The 16,378-nt window shown below is 39.4% G+C and overlaps 1 protein-coding gene across 15 annotated transcripts in view; it reads left to right on the top strand.

Moving 5' to 3' along the window:
- HERC1 (HECT and RLD domain containing E3 ubiquitin protein ligase family member 1) overlaps positions 1-16,378 on the top strand; it is a 122,984-nt gene that overhangs the window by 18,094 nt on the left and 88,512 nt on the right. For 13 of the 15 annotated variants that reach the window (XM_074599735.1, XM_074599734.1, XM_074599731.1 and 10 more), the window contains exon 1: positions 5,107-5,252. The exons of 1 other annotated variant lie outside the window; for it this stretch is intronic. The gene's annotated coding sequence lies outside the window, so the exon portion shown is untranslated. Of the gene's footprint in view, positions 1-5,106; positions 5,253-16,378 lie in introns of those variants that run through there. One more of the 15 variants, XM_074599725.1, reaches the window with a different exon arrangement.

Raw genomic sequence — 16,378 nt, 5'->3', positions numbered from 1 at the left:
TAGTGACTGACACAGATGCATATATTTCAATGCCTCCACATTTGGCATCCCTGCATAGGCAAAATGTTCTAATAACAGCTCCCTTCATCTACCTTGGATCCACAGGAAAAGCGAAAGTGTTGTGATAAGTAACGTAAAGAAGACAAAGGTGAATAGTATTTTTAGCCCAGCAGTCAATTTTTCCATAGATTGGTGTAGGCTGGCTTTAGTCATTTTTCTTAGTGTTTGCAACTGTTTCTTCCACACCTGATCAGTGACTGACACAAGCTCCTTTCCTTATCGTTTAATTGGTGAACTTGCCATTCTAAAATATTTTTTTCTTCATTTTGCCTCATGTAAATTGTGAACTCATTGGCCAAGAGAAGTATCTTGGCTTTGAACGTGCCTTCGCAGAGAAACAATTGTTTCAAGACCTTTATTGGGATGAGTATGCAATACAAGACTCTTCTCATGTATTTCTGAACATTAAGAGCAGCATTTATTTGGGCAAATCCAGGTCCTGGTCTAGTTAAGTAACTACACAGGCAGATCATTGTGATTTTAATAATGCTTGAGAGTGGCAAAGCTTTAGCCACCTAATTACAATATAGGATCACAAGCAGCAATTTCGTGTCTTGTATCCAATCAAGGAGCTTATGTTCAGTGTCTTTTGTTGCTGGTTTGGGCTCTTTCTTTTTTTCCTGTTGACCATTTATTAACTGGTGGCACAGAAACATCCAGTGTCCATTATTCTAATTGTTGTCTCATTTCTGCATAAAATGATTTCTGAGTCACATCCAAAAACATATAGACTCCTTTTATTGCCATGACAACAGTAAGGCATGCCAATGTTAGCAATGTCTGTTGGAAAAAAACGTCAGTAAAAGCAAACACAGTTAATTGAGGTATTTCATATATAAATCCGATTCTCTGTAGTGATCCAAAATTATCCTGCATTGTGGAGAGGCAGTTAAGAACATGCCCCAGATAAACAGCGTAGTCCAATGCTGATTGTTGGGTCCTGTCCTAGGCACTGCATTACAAAAAAAGATCTGACAAAAATAGAGTAGAATTGGTTATGGTCCTGGTATAATGTCTGGATCAGAAGAGAATAAAGAGTTAAATGGAGTTACTAAAAATAAATGATAATTGCTAATAGTTTTAGAAAAAGTAAGACTTGATGTTAAAGCGCACATTGTTCTTTTATTATCATACCTTTCTCATCATTGCCTAAGATTAAAAGTACATTTGATGCGATTACATAAACAATACATTTAATACTAATAAATAATGCAGCAACTCATATAAAATAATACGAAATCATTGTTGTAAAACAGGTCTTGTAGACCTGAATGCTGGAAGAAATCTGCCCTAGTTCAACTGAAGGAGGAGAGCCGGGGGGTGGGATTTGAGAGATCTGCAGTCATCAGGAGGGATTATTGCTGTTTTAAAAAAAGAGGTGGGAGCACAGAGCTAATGGAGGTAGTATCTACAGCCTCCTGTCCCTTGAAACCTGCATGATCGTATGGGCTTTCTCCTGGCCATCCCTCGGAACCTAAGATGGAGACTGTCTTGGAAACAGAAATGGAGCACGAATATCTTGCAGTCAGGGCATTACCTGTTGAACTCCAGAGATTTTTAAGTTTTGAAGACTACTACTTATTCTTGCTGTGAAGGAGAGGATGAATGATGTTGCTCACTGGGGAGCTGTGGTTCAGGTTTTCCTGGCCTGTCCGGGGTTCTCCCATAGAACTCTTCTCAACTTTTTTTTTTGTTGTTGTTATTTTCGCCCTGTTAGTACATAGCTGCAGATGGCTGGAGGGCTGATTTTTCCTCTGATGTGTCCTCAGGGTGCCCAAAAGAGTTTCAGGAACCTCTGCAATTTCCAGACGATAGAAGTGCTACGTTTTCATTTAATGATAGTTTGACTCTCAGATGAGGTGGCTGATTTCTAGTGACAGCCTTAGGCGATGCCAGAGCAAACATAGATCTTGTTCCCCTTATTTGTAGCCTTACTTTTAGACCTACTGGTACCACTGTAGACTAGGATGTGGTTGGCTTCATTTGGGTTCTCAGGAGTTTTTAGAATACTTGCCTGCTTAGTAAGAAGGAGATGGAATAGGCTTCCTCATCCTGCATCACTTGCCATCCGGGGTTTTCTTTGAGTGGGAGAGGTCCTGAGTGCCAGCTGGCTGTAAGTGCAGACAGAAGGTAGGCAGTGTAGCCCCCAGGGAGTGGGGGCTCCAGCTCTAAAAGATTCCACCTGGACTCCCAGAGAAACTGGGGAAGTCGCTTGACTTCTAGATGCTGTTTGAGACTCATTGAAGATTGCCATTAATATGAAATATTAACAGTTGCTGTCTAATAAACAAGCTTCCCTGTGAAAATTGAAAAAGATAAATTGCAGTGGTCCTTTGGGGGACGTTGGCAGCTCTCTATGGGCTGAAAACCTTATGAAGGCTGGATGCGCCAAGCTGGATTTTCCTTTTTTTTGGATGCCTGTCTTACCCCCAACCTTTAGTTGGCAGCATGCTGTTTTGCAACAGTAATGATTGGAAATTACATGGCAAAGATTTTCAAGGCGTCTTAGAGAATTAGGTACTTTGATTACAGCAGTCTATATTATAGTCGTCATGTAAGTTTAAAAAGATATATATTTGAAAGTGATAGGAAGATATTTCATTTAGAACACTACTATTAATTTGCTTCCTTGATTCTTGTCATGTTCTTAGTCCCTTGGGTCCCAGTCTCGAGAATGGCTGCATAATGTCTCCAGTGTAACTTAAATTCTGAAATCAACGAGCCTTTGTGGAAATGGAGAGATACATCTGCATACAGCCAAATTGCAAGAAAAAAGTCCCAGACTCTCGGTATTGCAAGGTGATTCATAGGCTGTGTCAAGACTTGATGAACAAAACAAGAAAACCTTGCAGCTTTAGGAACTTAATATCTAAGCGTACATAACTTAAAAACATTAAACATTTGCAAACCTAAGAAATTCCTTGAGAACTGTACAACACTTGGTTGCTGGTGGAGCCTGCAAGCCATAAAAACCTGCAGTTAATGATAAGGTTTGTCTTCATGCTGTGGTTAACATAAGTCTGTGGGTGTGGGACATGTTGAAGAGTGCGTAGTGTGTCTGTTTATTCTGCTTTCTGTTCTGTGGAATGGCAGATCTGCTGGACTTTTCTGAATTTAATGTATTTTGATGCATCTGTTGAAATTTTAAAGTTTATTTCTTACGCAGCATCCTTTAGCTGGCATGTTCTAAATACTTAGAGTGCTTTTAAAATGTTTTTGTAACTTACCCTATTTTCAGTGATTCTTGATCTGCGTGTTTTAGCTTGGGTGGGTCAAAGACTATTTTCAAAGCAAGGCATTTGGGTTTTATTCTGCTGCAAAGAATTATGAATCCATAAGTAGCCTTTTAGGGGGACAGAATTAAAAAGCTGTGGATATCTGGAATCTGCCTCCAAAGCTGCCAGTGTTATTTGATTTTTTGCTTGGAACTTGTGTCATGAAGTGCAACAGCCCCTCCGTGGAGCTGAGCCTCTACCCTTAGTAAATCCCCCAATGGCTTTATACCTCAGAATAAACTGTTAAGGATACGTGCTTTGGGCTGAGAGGGGGCTTATACTGAGGAGAGATGCAGTAAAGATGGGCTGTAGGACAAGGACGTAAGGATGGGAACACTGGTCCATTGATACCACGTGTCTGAGGAGAGCCATCAGCAGGTGCCTATGGAAGAAAAGGCAAGAGTGAGCGCATAATAATGTGTCCCCAAATACTCTATGTCTGTCAGCGGTCTGTGGGGCAGGGCGTTTTGGTAATCTGTGATGGATTTTTTTCTTTCTTGTTTTTCTCCAGTCCCTTTTTGATCCCAGGTAAACTTTGCTACTTGGTGTCCTGCAGCAAAGTGTTCTGCAGCGTAATTATGTGTGTATGAGGAAATAATCTCTCTTTCGCTTCCTCTGAATTTGACATCTACTAGTTCCACTCCTTAGCCTCTAGATCTTCTGTGGGAAGAGATGTAAACAATTGTTCCCTGTTCACCTGCTGCATGTCACCAATCTCTGTAAATTCCCATTATATTCCTACCTTAGGCTGATGGAACTAAACGTGTGCAAGTGCTCCTTGCACAGAAGTTTTTCCCTTGGTCCTCTTGTCAGTTTTTCCATTTATTTAATGGAAGTCATTAACAATGTATACTCATTCAGTCATGACGTCCCTACCATTGTATGGACCATAAACAGTTGGTGGTTATAGCGGGGTATAACTGAAATTTGTCATTGCTTTGTTTCTTGTCAGCGTGGCCTCACTGATCTGATTTGGTATGTTATTGTTGCTGCCACCATCTTAACCTCTAATTCAGTTTTGATGGTGTATTTTTCCTATTTTAGACCCAGAATTTCAATCCTCAGTGACACTTTTACTTCTCACCCTGTTCACTTTATTTGAGCCAAAGCTTTCTTTTTCAATATACTCCTGCTCACCCACCAATGTGGCCTGTTTTGCCTTTTCTGCACTTTCTATCCCTGCATACCTCATCCATTTCTCTTCCTTTCACTGACTTTCCAATACATCTATTCAGTCAGTGTCCTCATCTAAATTAGATATTTCATTCCTCTAACCTGTTTGCAAAAGCAAACAACGTTTTTGGTGGTGTTTTCATTCCCGCTGCTAGCAGCCTGCTTCCATTTTGACTAAGGAAAAGCCCTCCCTGCTGCTCAAGCTGCCCCTGTGCCAGCCCTGCCCTGGGCCGGGGGTTCGGGCCCCTCTCCTGCCCACCCATGGCGGGTTTCCCGGCTCCTCCGTGGCTCTGGCCACAGAGTCCCTCATGGGGCCGGCGGGAGCAGACTCAGCACCAGCCCCGTGCCGCTCTGGCCGCGTGAGGTACTGGGTTCCCCGTCCCCTGCCCGGGGGTCGCTTCGCCACTCGTCCAGCCGGGGCAAGGCGCCCCTACCCGGCGGGCTGAGCCCCGAGCGCGCTCCCGCAGCCCCTCCAGGTCGCGGCGGCGCGGAGCGGGCGGCCGGCGGCGGCCGTGCGCGGGGAGGCGGGGAGCGGCGGGCGTCTCGCGAGAGCCGCGCCGTAGCCCCGCGAGATCTGGACGCCTCCCTCCCCCTCCCCGCCCGCGTCATGTTTTCTCTTTGACAAGCCGCCGTCGCCGTTGGTGCCGCAGGAAAGGACGCGGCTCCCGGCGGGGACTCGCCGCTTGCCCCGGCCTCGCGGAAGACCCGGACTAAGGTCCGCCGCCTCCCCCCCCGCGCTGCCCGGTGAGCGCTCGGCTGCGGGGGGCTGGCGAGCCCGGGCCCCGGTGGGGAGAGGGGTGGGAGGCCTGGGCGAGCCCGAGGCGGGCGGGGGAGGGAGCTCTCCTCGGCGCCGCTCCCCGCCGAAACAAACCGACGCTCGCAGGGGGGCGGCAGCTGCAGCCCCGCTGCACCCCGGGACGGCGCCCCCCGCTTTGTCATGCGGGAGCGGGCTGCACCCCCTGTGCTGCCGAGGGGTGGCTAGGGGGCGCGCAGGGAGGCGAGGCCACAGCTGTGGCCACGGGCGGCTGGGAAGGGGGGAAGCTGCAGGCGGGGATGGAGAAAAGGGGGAGGCAGGTGGGGCCGGTCAGATGGCAGTGCCCTGTTGCTGCGGATGAGGGGTCGACAGGCGTCCAGCAGCTCTTCTTCCGTTGCAGGGAGGGGAGGAGGGGGCTTTTTGCGCCTTTTGAAAGCAATATGAACTATGCAAAATCTGCATTGAGCTTCGGCTGAGATCCTCGGAGCCTGTGCTTTTCCCCTTGAGCCTCATGAATGCCGTTGTAGTGTGGCTGTGCATTCTTCCCCTGTGTTAAATGCGTCTCTGGCGGTGTGCATCCTAGGTGGATCTGGCTGGTGTCACAAAATTCCATCTGAAATTTGTCATGTCGGCCTTTATCAGCTATGTATGACTGTAGGTGTTCCATGTATTTCCAGACCTGTCATCTGAATCACATTGTCTCTCCGTGGCTTATTTGCTGCCTCTTATTTGCAGTACTGGAAAATTATGTGTGTGCTTTTACTTAGAGATGATTTATTTTGTATTCTAAAGTGATATCCTAGCAGGTCGTTGTTCGTGTTTTGTGGTTTGGCTTTTTTTTTTTTGTTTTAACTGTATACAGTTAATTTCTTTTAGAAGTTACTGTATACAAGCTGCTTTTCATGTTTTTTAGGGACAGAACCCTATTGTTGTGCTTTCTCTCTTAAACAGCGTACATAGGAGACGTTTATGTGCACCTGGTAAAAAATCTTTATCTTCTGATGTTTTAGACCAGTTCTTCATGTCACGTATCTAAGCTGACTGTTGCCTCATGGGCTGCTTAGTTTGCTGTAGCTGGGACCACATTCTCTCTGTATATACGTACATATGACATACATACATGTATTGTATATGTACATGCGTACATATTGTGTCAAGAACTTGATCAGGTTTGTACTTCAGCAAAGTGTTGCATGATGTTACTTTATAACAAAACCTCAAAGCTATAGATTCACACATACTGAATTTAATGATTCTTGTTAGAGGCCCCATATAAACCACATCTTCTCCATTGCATGGGGATGTGGGACTGCGGAGGACTTGGATCTCAGGATTGGGTCTCACATAATTATGGGGAAAATATAAGAGGCACTTAATCTGGAAAGGTAGTTTGTATACCTGGTCAGCCTGTTACTGCTTCCCAATATTCTAAGAGGAATCTATTAATTTTGTATGAAAGAGTAAAAGCTGTACAATGTAACACATTATGTGCTACAGGACAGAAGAAAGGGATTGACAGTCTTCTGTATCGTTGCACTTACAGGGAATTTGTTAGGTGGCTTTATACACAGTAGTTGTCTCTCAGAATGAAACATCTTAGGGCTCTGAGTATAAACAAACCTGTATATGTTTGAGGCTGTCCTCTCAGCACCTATATTCTTATTTAAATGTCTTGTGTATGCTTTGTTTATTGTCTTAAGGGTAACATGTTAACATGTTTTTGTAGCTGGAAGTATGTAAGTTGAAGGGGACATGGGGGTGTTGACATTTTTTCCTGCAAGCTGTGTAAAGGAGGTATTGATATCTAATTATTAATTAACAATAATAGAGGTATAAAGTCTTTGACTTATTTTTGCTGAAAGACTGCTTGGCATAGTAAAAATATAACACAACATTTTTTTATTCATTTAATCCTCGAACTGAAGAGAGTTCTGAAAAGAACCAGAAAGTTTACCAGTGAAAGCTTTTTCTTCTGTTATTTGAGAACTGAATTAAATGGATATTAGTTGATTCAGAAAGGGTTTAAGGGGCCTGACTAAAAATCTAGGTTATTTTTGTCTTTAATTTACCAATTTCAGAGAGCCATGGTCTTCCTTTTTTGAAGAAGACAGTGCAGGAGTGCTCTGTGTGTTTTAAGGTATCAGCGATGACTGGAGTGGGACCATTTTACAGATGGGAAAAACTACAAGTGAAATTAGTCTTTGTATTTTGGTAGTAAAATTAAAAGTATATACATTTAAATACTTTTGTTTAAGACTCACTCCAAGTATTCCAATCTTTCTTTCCCTTTCTAATGTAATTATTCTTGTAATTATCATGGGGTAGAGAAGCACTTTTATCCCCATTTTAGAAATAAGTAATGGAGACAAAAATTCTATGTATTCCAGGAAGACTTGGTGGAGCAGGTATTTGAGTTCTGGTTAGAGGTTGTTACAAAGTCATTATCCTCTCAATACAACAGTCTTCATTTAGATACTGTACAGATACTCAATATTCCTCTATTTATATAACTTGAAAAATTTTTATCTTGCACAGTAAGTTTTAGTTAAAGGTAGGGTGCGTTTGTCAATGGCTGATTTGACTTGCTGGTGTCAAAGTCATCTTAGTGAATTGTGAGTACTGTGTTGGTTATGTTTCTTTCTCATGATTGGTTCTCAGAAGTACTCAAACTCTGAAACTGCTGTCAGGTTTTCTTTTTTTTTCTGTCTCCCTGTCGTGGTTGACAGTCATATGGAACATTCAAAACTAGTACGTGTTTTCTCTTTGAAAACATCTAAAGTAGCCCTCAGAAAACGAAGCTTTACTTTCCTAGGGCTGAAGTAACTGTCAGTGTCTTGCAGCTGCTTACTGTGCATCATAGCAATGTCATAGTAACCCTTGTAACTTCTCAAGATGAAAAAAAAACAACCCAAACCAGCCTGGAACCCAGTGGCTACGGAATTTGCCAATCAACGGCAAGAGTAATTGTGGCCTGGGAACTGGCCAGGTATATTCTCTGGCCTTGGTTGTTCGTTGTGATGGACCTGATGTCATCAAGCTACTTGGGAGTATGTTCAGGTGTCTCAAGCAGTCATGTTCTCTGCTGGAAACTGGAATTAATTTACTGGTTAAAGAAGAGACTACAGTTTGAGTCCTTCTTACTAGTAATAATTTTTTTGGCTGTCAGCACTGCATAATACAGAAATTTCATCCTCAGATATTTCCCTAAAAATGCACGAATTTTACAACAAAAGTTTCTTTTTCAGTTAGTTATACTGGGAATACTCTGAGTCAAGAAATGGAAATGTTAACACAAAGTGTATACTTTGCCTATTTTGCGTTTAAGTTGCAGTCTAGCTCTTGAGTACTTTTTTTTACTCTCTGAAATAAGAAAATGCATATTAAAGCAAAAATGGGATCAATTATATTTTAAAGTAGAATTATCTATGCCTTATTCAGTTTATTCCGGAGAGAGAAGTGATGAAATAATCAAATCATCAAATAATTAGGTTGTAAGTCACCCCTGGAGGTCATAGAGTCATAGAATGATAGAATGGTTTGGGTTGGTAGGGTTCTTTAAAGATCATCTCGTCCAACCCCCTGCCATGGGCAGGGACATCATCTTTCACTAGATCAGGTCGCTCACAGCCGCGTCCAACCTGATGTTGAATGCTTCCAATGATGGGGCATCTACCGCCTTTCTAGGCAACCTGTTCCAGTGTCTCACCACCCTCATTATAAGAAATTTCTTCTTAATATCCAATCTAAACCTACCCTTTTTCAGTTTAAAACCATTGTCCCTTGTCCTGTCACTATGGGCCTGGTCACTCTCCATCTTTCTTACATGTTCTCTTTATATATATATATAGAGAGAGAATGGCTGCAGTCCACCTCTCTGCTTATATCAGAGCTAACTTGAAAGTTAAGTGACGTGGTTGAATTTTGAATATCTAAACATATGCAGATTTTGCAGTCTCCTCCTATCCTTTGCTGACTTTCTCAATTTAAAATCATGATTTTAAATAAATAAGTAAATACATCTTAATAATTCATCTTTTTTACAAGAAAATGCCTGTTCCTGTGTCTTGTGGTGGTTAGAAATATTACGACTATGTGATTATTAGAAGTACAAGTGATCGTACCTTTGGGGGAGAGTGGTAGTAGTAAAACCTCACCAGAGTTTTCAGCCCTTTCCCAATGCAAGGTCAGGCACGTTTCTTCCCTCAAATTGTTGGAACGTATTTGATGCGTGGGGATGTCTGCTTCTCAGCTCTTCTTTTTACTGACTGCTTTTGATGATTATATATGTGGACTGTCTTCTACATTCTCAGCTTTTGTTTCACTGTGCTTTTGTGCATCTGAAGAAGTAATGGATTAAATTGATGTCTTTTAAGTTTCCCTGCGGAATAGTAATAATAAACTTTTACCTCTCTTCTGCTTGGGTAGGTTTTCTGTAGCACTGGAGAGTGTAAGAGTTTACATTCACAAACCGTGGTTTGGTTTTTGTACAATTTCCTTTATAACAGTAAGGGCAAGAGAGCAAATACATTTAATTTATTATCAACTTAAAAATAACTTTGTCCTCCTTTTGTCTGTCTCCCAAAAGATTTTGGGAGTGACCAGTTATGACCAGCTGAAAGCACAGGGTTATATTGGTTTCAATAGTAGACGTGATAATGAATAAATAATCCTAAAGGAAACTAAAATCATATAGAATGGCTAAATTTGTAAGAATATCAGTAGAACCTCATCATGGCTTGCCTGGCAAATATTATGAAGCTAGGTAGAATTTAATGTTTGGAAAGAAATGTTGATAGTTGGCCGCGGAATTAATCTGAATTAGGATATCAGTAATTTGGTTTCTGTAGGCTGAGCAGGAGGCTAATACAAGGAGGAAGGATAGTGGATGTTGTGACCAATAGAGACAGATGTTCACATAAATCAATTAATGTTAGTGTGTATTTCATTGGAACATTTTTCTTATGAGTGAAGAACAATCTGCTGTAGCTGCAGTTCTGGCTTGCTCTTTCTGGTTTAGTTCCTTTTGCTTGTTGTTTTACTGTTCCAGATTTGTAGGAGACCATGGCTTATTTTTACTCCATTGCTTTACTGTCCGTCTCCTGTTATCTAGCACCTCTCCCTTTTCCCCTTTTTTTTTCTACTTCTAATGTCTCTTTTTATCTCTTTAGTTTCAGTTCTCTGTTTGGAGTAATTTCTCTGCAGTGTCAGTATTTTCTAATTTATCATTTTCTTTTTTTCTTTCCTGTGGCTGTTTTGTTAGATTCCCATTTACCTCACATCTGTCACGACACTGTGTATAGACTAAATGTCTTGGCCAAAAAGAACATTTGAGGAACGTTACCTTGCACAGTGATCTACAGCGCTTTTTGGCATGAGTAAAATATTGAACAAGTAACTACTTAGGCAACATTATGTCTTGTTACTGTTGGTTTCAACTGTTATAGTCTGCCCGGGCCATGAATAATATGGAATATTGTTCGGGTTTTGCATTGCTTGTAGGTTTTACAATGTTGGCCTATGACAAGGAAGGATTTTAATTAATTTTATATATTCCTGGTTTCTAAATTAACCTTTCAAGAAAACGGTTGCAAATGTTGTTTGGAGGCCTGATATCTGTTGCTAAGTCATATAGACAACCCTTTATTTATGTAAAAAGGAAAGCAAATCAAACAGTTTGCTTTTCTTTTAGTTGTACTTTCAGATTGTAAAATTTTAAGAAGGATTGCCCAAATTGTTGCACTCTAACAGTTGGTAGCATGTGAAGCGTGATTCTTACTGGGACTTTGCTCCTTCTTTTTACAAAGTATGAAAGACTGGAATAGCAAAAAGTTCAGGTAATAAGTCGTTTTGTGGAATGTTAGGGCTGGAATTTAGCACAATCAGAAAACAGTCGTTCTGTTGCACAAATTGAAGTTCCATGTCTGTCTTGAATTTCACGTTCAGTTCTGGAGTCATACAGATGAAAATACGGATCTACATACTGATGCTACAGGTATGTCATTATATCAATACAGACGATCAGATAGCAGTAAAGGAACTAGGAAACAGGCAAAGGAATATGGTAGGGTGGTTGGAGGTAGGCAATGCTTCTGTGGAAAGAGAGTCTGATTTCAGTTGATACTGCATAGGAGAAATAAAATAACATTTTTTTGTGTCATAGTTGTATTAGGAGTTGGACAGAATATTGAGATAATAATTTAGTAGAATTAGATACAGAATAAAGACTTTGGTTTACTGGTAAGAATGTTACATTTATGTGGATTAACAAAATAATTTATAAGGGCTCTAAGTGCTCATGCTGTAAAATGTTGAAGAGATTCAGCTTGTATAATGGAATTGTAGTATTATCATCAAGGTGAGGCAGTGAATAGAAACATGTTGCATCAGGTTTTCAGTCATGTTTCAAATAAACCAGCTGTTCCAGAGCTGTGATCAGCTATGTGTACAGAACTTCTGCTTTCTTGAGAACCTGTTTAAGAAACATCCCAGGAAAAAGAAGTTTTTGAATAGTCAATTCCACCTGCAGTGAATGAGTTGAATTATATTCTTAATGAGCTGGGAGAATTACCTGATTATTCTGATTGTGAAGTCTTTCCTGAGTTTTGTGTAAGCCGCAAAAAGCTTGATTTTTCTGGCCCAGCTGCAGAAATGATTTCTTACTGTTGCAAGCAAAGATTTAACTACTCTTAGCAATATTGAAGAGCTGTAGTGCGCCCTGGCTGCCATCTGTTTAAATATTAAATTTTCTAATCCTTTTCAGAAACTGCCCAGGTGACATCATGCTTAAAGTATCTCCAGCACAGTTTACTCTAGGACCACTCATGTTGAAAATAGTAAACGAAACTGCTGTGAACTTGAGAAAGATCACTGTCAATGAACACACGCTGGCGAGCTCTGTCCTTTAGAAATACACAGATCTCCTTATTTGTCTTGCTTGTTTGTTAAAGTGTTGTTGGGGTTTTTGTGTTTTGTTTTGTTTTTTTTCTTTTTTTTTTTTCTTCTTGCTCTCTGTTGGGAAAATATCTTCACCCATCCATTGGGGAAAGGTGGTATAACATTACTGTGAGGCAGTAAATAGAACTTGAGCGTGCGAATTTCACAACCCGTTCTTTGTGTGTTCTTTAGTTTTGCTGTTTCCTGCCTTTGATTTGACTGTACAGACATCCAGCTGTTTGTGTTACAAGCTTTTGTAATTATGTTCCCATAAAATAAAGTTAAATGTAGTCAACGTCTTACAAAGGTGCTGAAATTGCTAATTGTGGAGAGGGGAGAGTGACTGAGTGTGTGCTTGTGAGGTTTATTCTTCCTCTGAGAAAACTTCAGATTTTTAAGACATGTAATGTTTGCAGCTTTATAGGTGCAGTTTTTCAAGAGCTTTGCAGAAAATAAAACTTTCAACTGCTTTCGTAGCAGTTCTAAGAGTCTGAGCGCTTAGCTTCTGTCAGAATAATTGTTTTTGCCTGTGCTTGATTTCTGCTGTAGTCAAACTAAGTTTAAGAAAAAAATGTGGTAATATGTAGCTTCCTTAAATTCTGACCTTGTTAATATCGTCAGTGTGTGTGCTAGAGTCATGGATTTAAGAAAATGTATTTTCTTCATACTGATTGAAAATACTGTATCTCATTTTATGCATATTGATTCTCAGATTGTGGTTCATCAAGTGCTGCTTTCCTCATGTTTCCAGAATTCAGAAGCTTCTGGATCATACTTAAATGTTTTTTTCATTACCTTTCTAATATATATTTTCACTTTCCAGAAATTAATCCTGGTTTTGCTACAGGATATTATAACTTAACCCTTTATAAGTACTAAAGTAATTTTCTAGCTCTTCCCACATGTCTTCTAGCTTTTGGGGTAGACTGTTGAAGCTGTTTTTAGTTGCTTTATACCTAATACGTTATTTATATGGGGAATGAATAATCCTACGTTTTACACAGTTGACACTGTAAGAACAAATAAAATTAGCTAAAGTAGAATTTGGATAGAATGTTAAATTTCATTCTTTTACTATTCTAAGAGTTGCTCAAATCTTTTTATAATTACAAGTGATAATATCTATGTTTTTTCTGTCCAGAAACATTCTACTTAACCTACTGTTGAGTCATAATATTGCTTCCTACAACAAGTGTTTCTCTCCTCTTATTTCTCTGGCTGGCATGTGCTTTTTCTGAGCAAAAGAATATGACAGCATTTTCCAAATCTTCAAGTAAGAGGCTTTTGTGTTTTGTATACATTTATAATTGTAGGAGTTTGTGGCGATGACCTGATAGTCCAGCGTTCCCCAGTTGTATAACTCGTGATGAGATACTTGTGTTAAAGTGACGGACCTTGTACAAGATGCAATGTTTCTAGTATTTTTGATTGTCCTAAATAAATATTTGCAAGATCTCTTAATCTGGTTTTTATTTTGAAACAACAAAAGTAAAGGGAAGATTTGTGCTCTGCTTTCTGTTTGAGTGTCAGACTGCAAAAATGCAATCAGGTATGCTTACCAGGAAGTAGTAGTATTATTATTTAAGAGAAAAGTAGCAGAGAAATAGACTTTTCATGAGACATAGAAAACTTTGAAACTTATAATTGTGTTAGTTGAAGAATGATTTGTGTAAGTTTGAAAATCTCCATGGGCTGTGACAAGTAATACCTAGAGACTAGGTTAAAATACATTCCCCTTGTCTACTTTGTCCATTTGACAACACTTAGTGTAAGAGCAGTTTTGCTTTTTATTGCTGTATTACAGTGTGTACTTGTTTGGATCTTCTACACAGGCAGGAAAGCACAAAGTTGTAAAATAACAATTAAGCAGGAAGATTCAGGTATATACAGGCAATGGGAAATCCCTGTACTTTAAGGCTCAGCTACATTTCTGAGTTGATTGTTCAATTTTTCCTTCTAGCAGTGTGGGCAGCAGTTATATCTTCTTCCTTCTTATCTGTGAACTTTTATTATTACTGGAATTCTTGATGGAATACTGATAATTACCCGCATTTGGCAATGAGGTAGAACCACTGTGTTTGGAGATCATGATACTTAAAAAAAGAAACCGAAAAAATCGCCCTAAAATCAGGTCCTTCCTTCCACACTTTTAGGTGGTTTCTGTCTGTTGATAAGCTGAATGTGTGTGCTAAGGACTGAAAAAACAAAACATGTTTTGTGGGGAAACGGTGTTGTTACATTCTGTACTTTTTGAAATAGTAAGGTAATAGCCCTGTCTTCTAATTTTTAATGATCATTTGGAGTTCTCTTTCGAGTTCCCTAGAGCTGTTCCTCCCTCAAAAAGACGTGACAGTGTGTGCTGTAATCACTTTATAGAGCTTCTGTCCCATCTCCACCTTCCTTTAATTTATCACAGCAATCTTTTTCTTAGATCTACACACCGTACCTTCTCAATATTTTTTGTTTTTTATTTAAATCTAAGCCCTAGAAGGGAGCTTCCTCTTTACTTATATTAGGATAATTTGTCATCTGGGTGTAGGCATCTCTTCAGTGACAAATTCAAATATCTCCCATAATTTCCAAGCTGACGCGGAAAGGGAAGACTATGGAAATTCCTTCTGGGACGTTGTGTATACATTCTGTCCAGGGCCAATCTTTCTGGCTAAGCTCAGAAAATGGACTTTTATAACCTTATAAACTTTGACCCTCAGCCCCATGCTAAAGTCCTTTTAAAATGGTTGTTATTATTATTCCCACCCCCCTTGGAATATAGGAATATGTGCTTCGCTTTCCAAATTCCGAAGTCCTTTGACTGTATTGAAGTTGAGAACTTCTCTTATTAACCTGTTTTATAATGTTGTTTTCCCCTCTAGTGAGTCATTCTTATACTTGCATTTGAAGTTGATCAAAGCTGTCCCACTTACCTCAAAGTGAGAAGACCTAAATACTTCTTGGTTTCCAGAAGCTGTAGTAAAAATCTGAAAAAAATTAATTCTTGGAGATTCAACAGTCTTCACATCTGAGGCAATCAAATGGATTTATGAGAACTCTTTTAGTGTTTGCTTTACCTTCTAGAAAAATTTGCTTTTTCCATAGATAATTTAGGAGGTGGTGGTAAATGGCTGGAAAACTTACTTTCCAGTCCCATTTTACCTTTTGTATGGCACATTATATAAACAAAAAAATACATTTTACATAATTTCCCCAATATTTTTCCTTTGATGTTAACTGTGCCATTTTGAAAGCATTATTCCACTTTTGAAAATAAATAATTGTTATACAGAAGTTACTTGTGCTTTAGACGTATATACATGAAATACTGAAATATTTATAGTATATACTGCAAATACTGAAATATTTTTATATATATATAAATAGTGAAACATTTATAGTGAAATGTCTATTTTGTTACATCTCCTAGTCAGTTTTGCATCAGGGTATATTGCTCATGCATCCACACAGTCAGTGTCTTGGTATTGTATATATAAAATAAACAAGATGGGATTAATTGCAAGATCAAGTTCCTCTTTCTGTTTCAGAGTGTTTAAATTGCTGTGGTGACAGAGAGAATAAAGGAGCAGTATTTGTAGTTTATCACTTCATAATTTATTTCCGTTTTATGGAAATAACTTGTAAGCTTAGTTATATGCATCTCCAGGCTCTTCTTTTATTCTTATTTAAGACCTAGGGGTAGTTTTTATTTCCTCAGAAAATATGCGTATTTCCTCAATAAAAGCATTTACTATTTGACCTGTTTTGTTAGTGATATACTCTTAATCTTAATTGAAAGTTTTTTTGTTCAATATTCTGTTGTACTTAATGATTACTTGCAACAAGGCTTTCACATTTTAATACATGTGATTTATTAGTTATTTTAGGCAAGCTTACATCTCAAAAATGAATGCTTTAAGTGATCTGTAAGAAGTAGGTGGTGGTTTCGGGGTGAACTAATTCCTATTTAAGAAAACCAAACTGTTTAATAACAAGTGAATATTTTAAATTCTTCAGAAATACTTGCTAGGCCGCTGAAGACTGCATTCTCTTCCTGAAATATGACAACTTTCCTCTTTTTCTCTATATTTTAACTGAAAAGGGAAGGTCTTAAATGCATTAGTTATTGGTGTTTACTCTGTCTTGCTAACAAACACTTGTAGGGTCTTGGGTTTGTGTTTGTTTTTTTCCT

Source organism: Larus michahellis, chromosome 9, assembly GCF_964199755.1.
Source record: "Larus michahellis chromosome 9, bLarMic1.1, whole genome shotgun sequence".
NCBI lineage: Eukaryota > Metazoa > Chordata > Aves > Charadriiformes > Laridae > Larus > Larus michahellis.
Note: the sequence above shows the minus strand (reverse complement) of the source record. Positions and strands in the feature narration are given on the sequence as shown.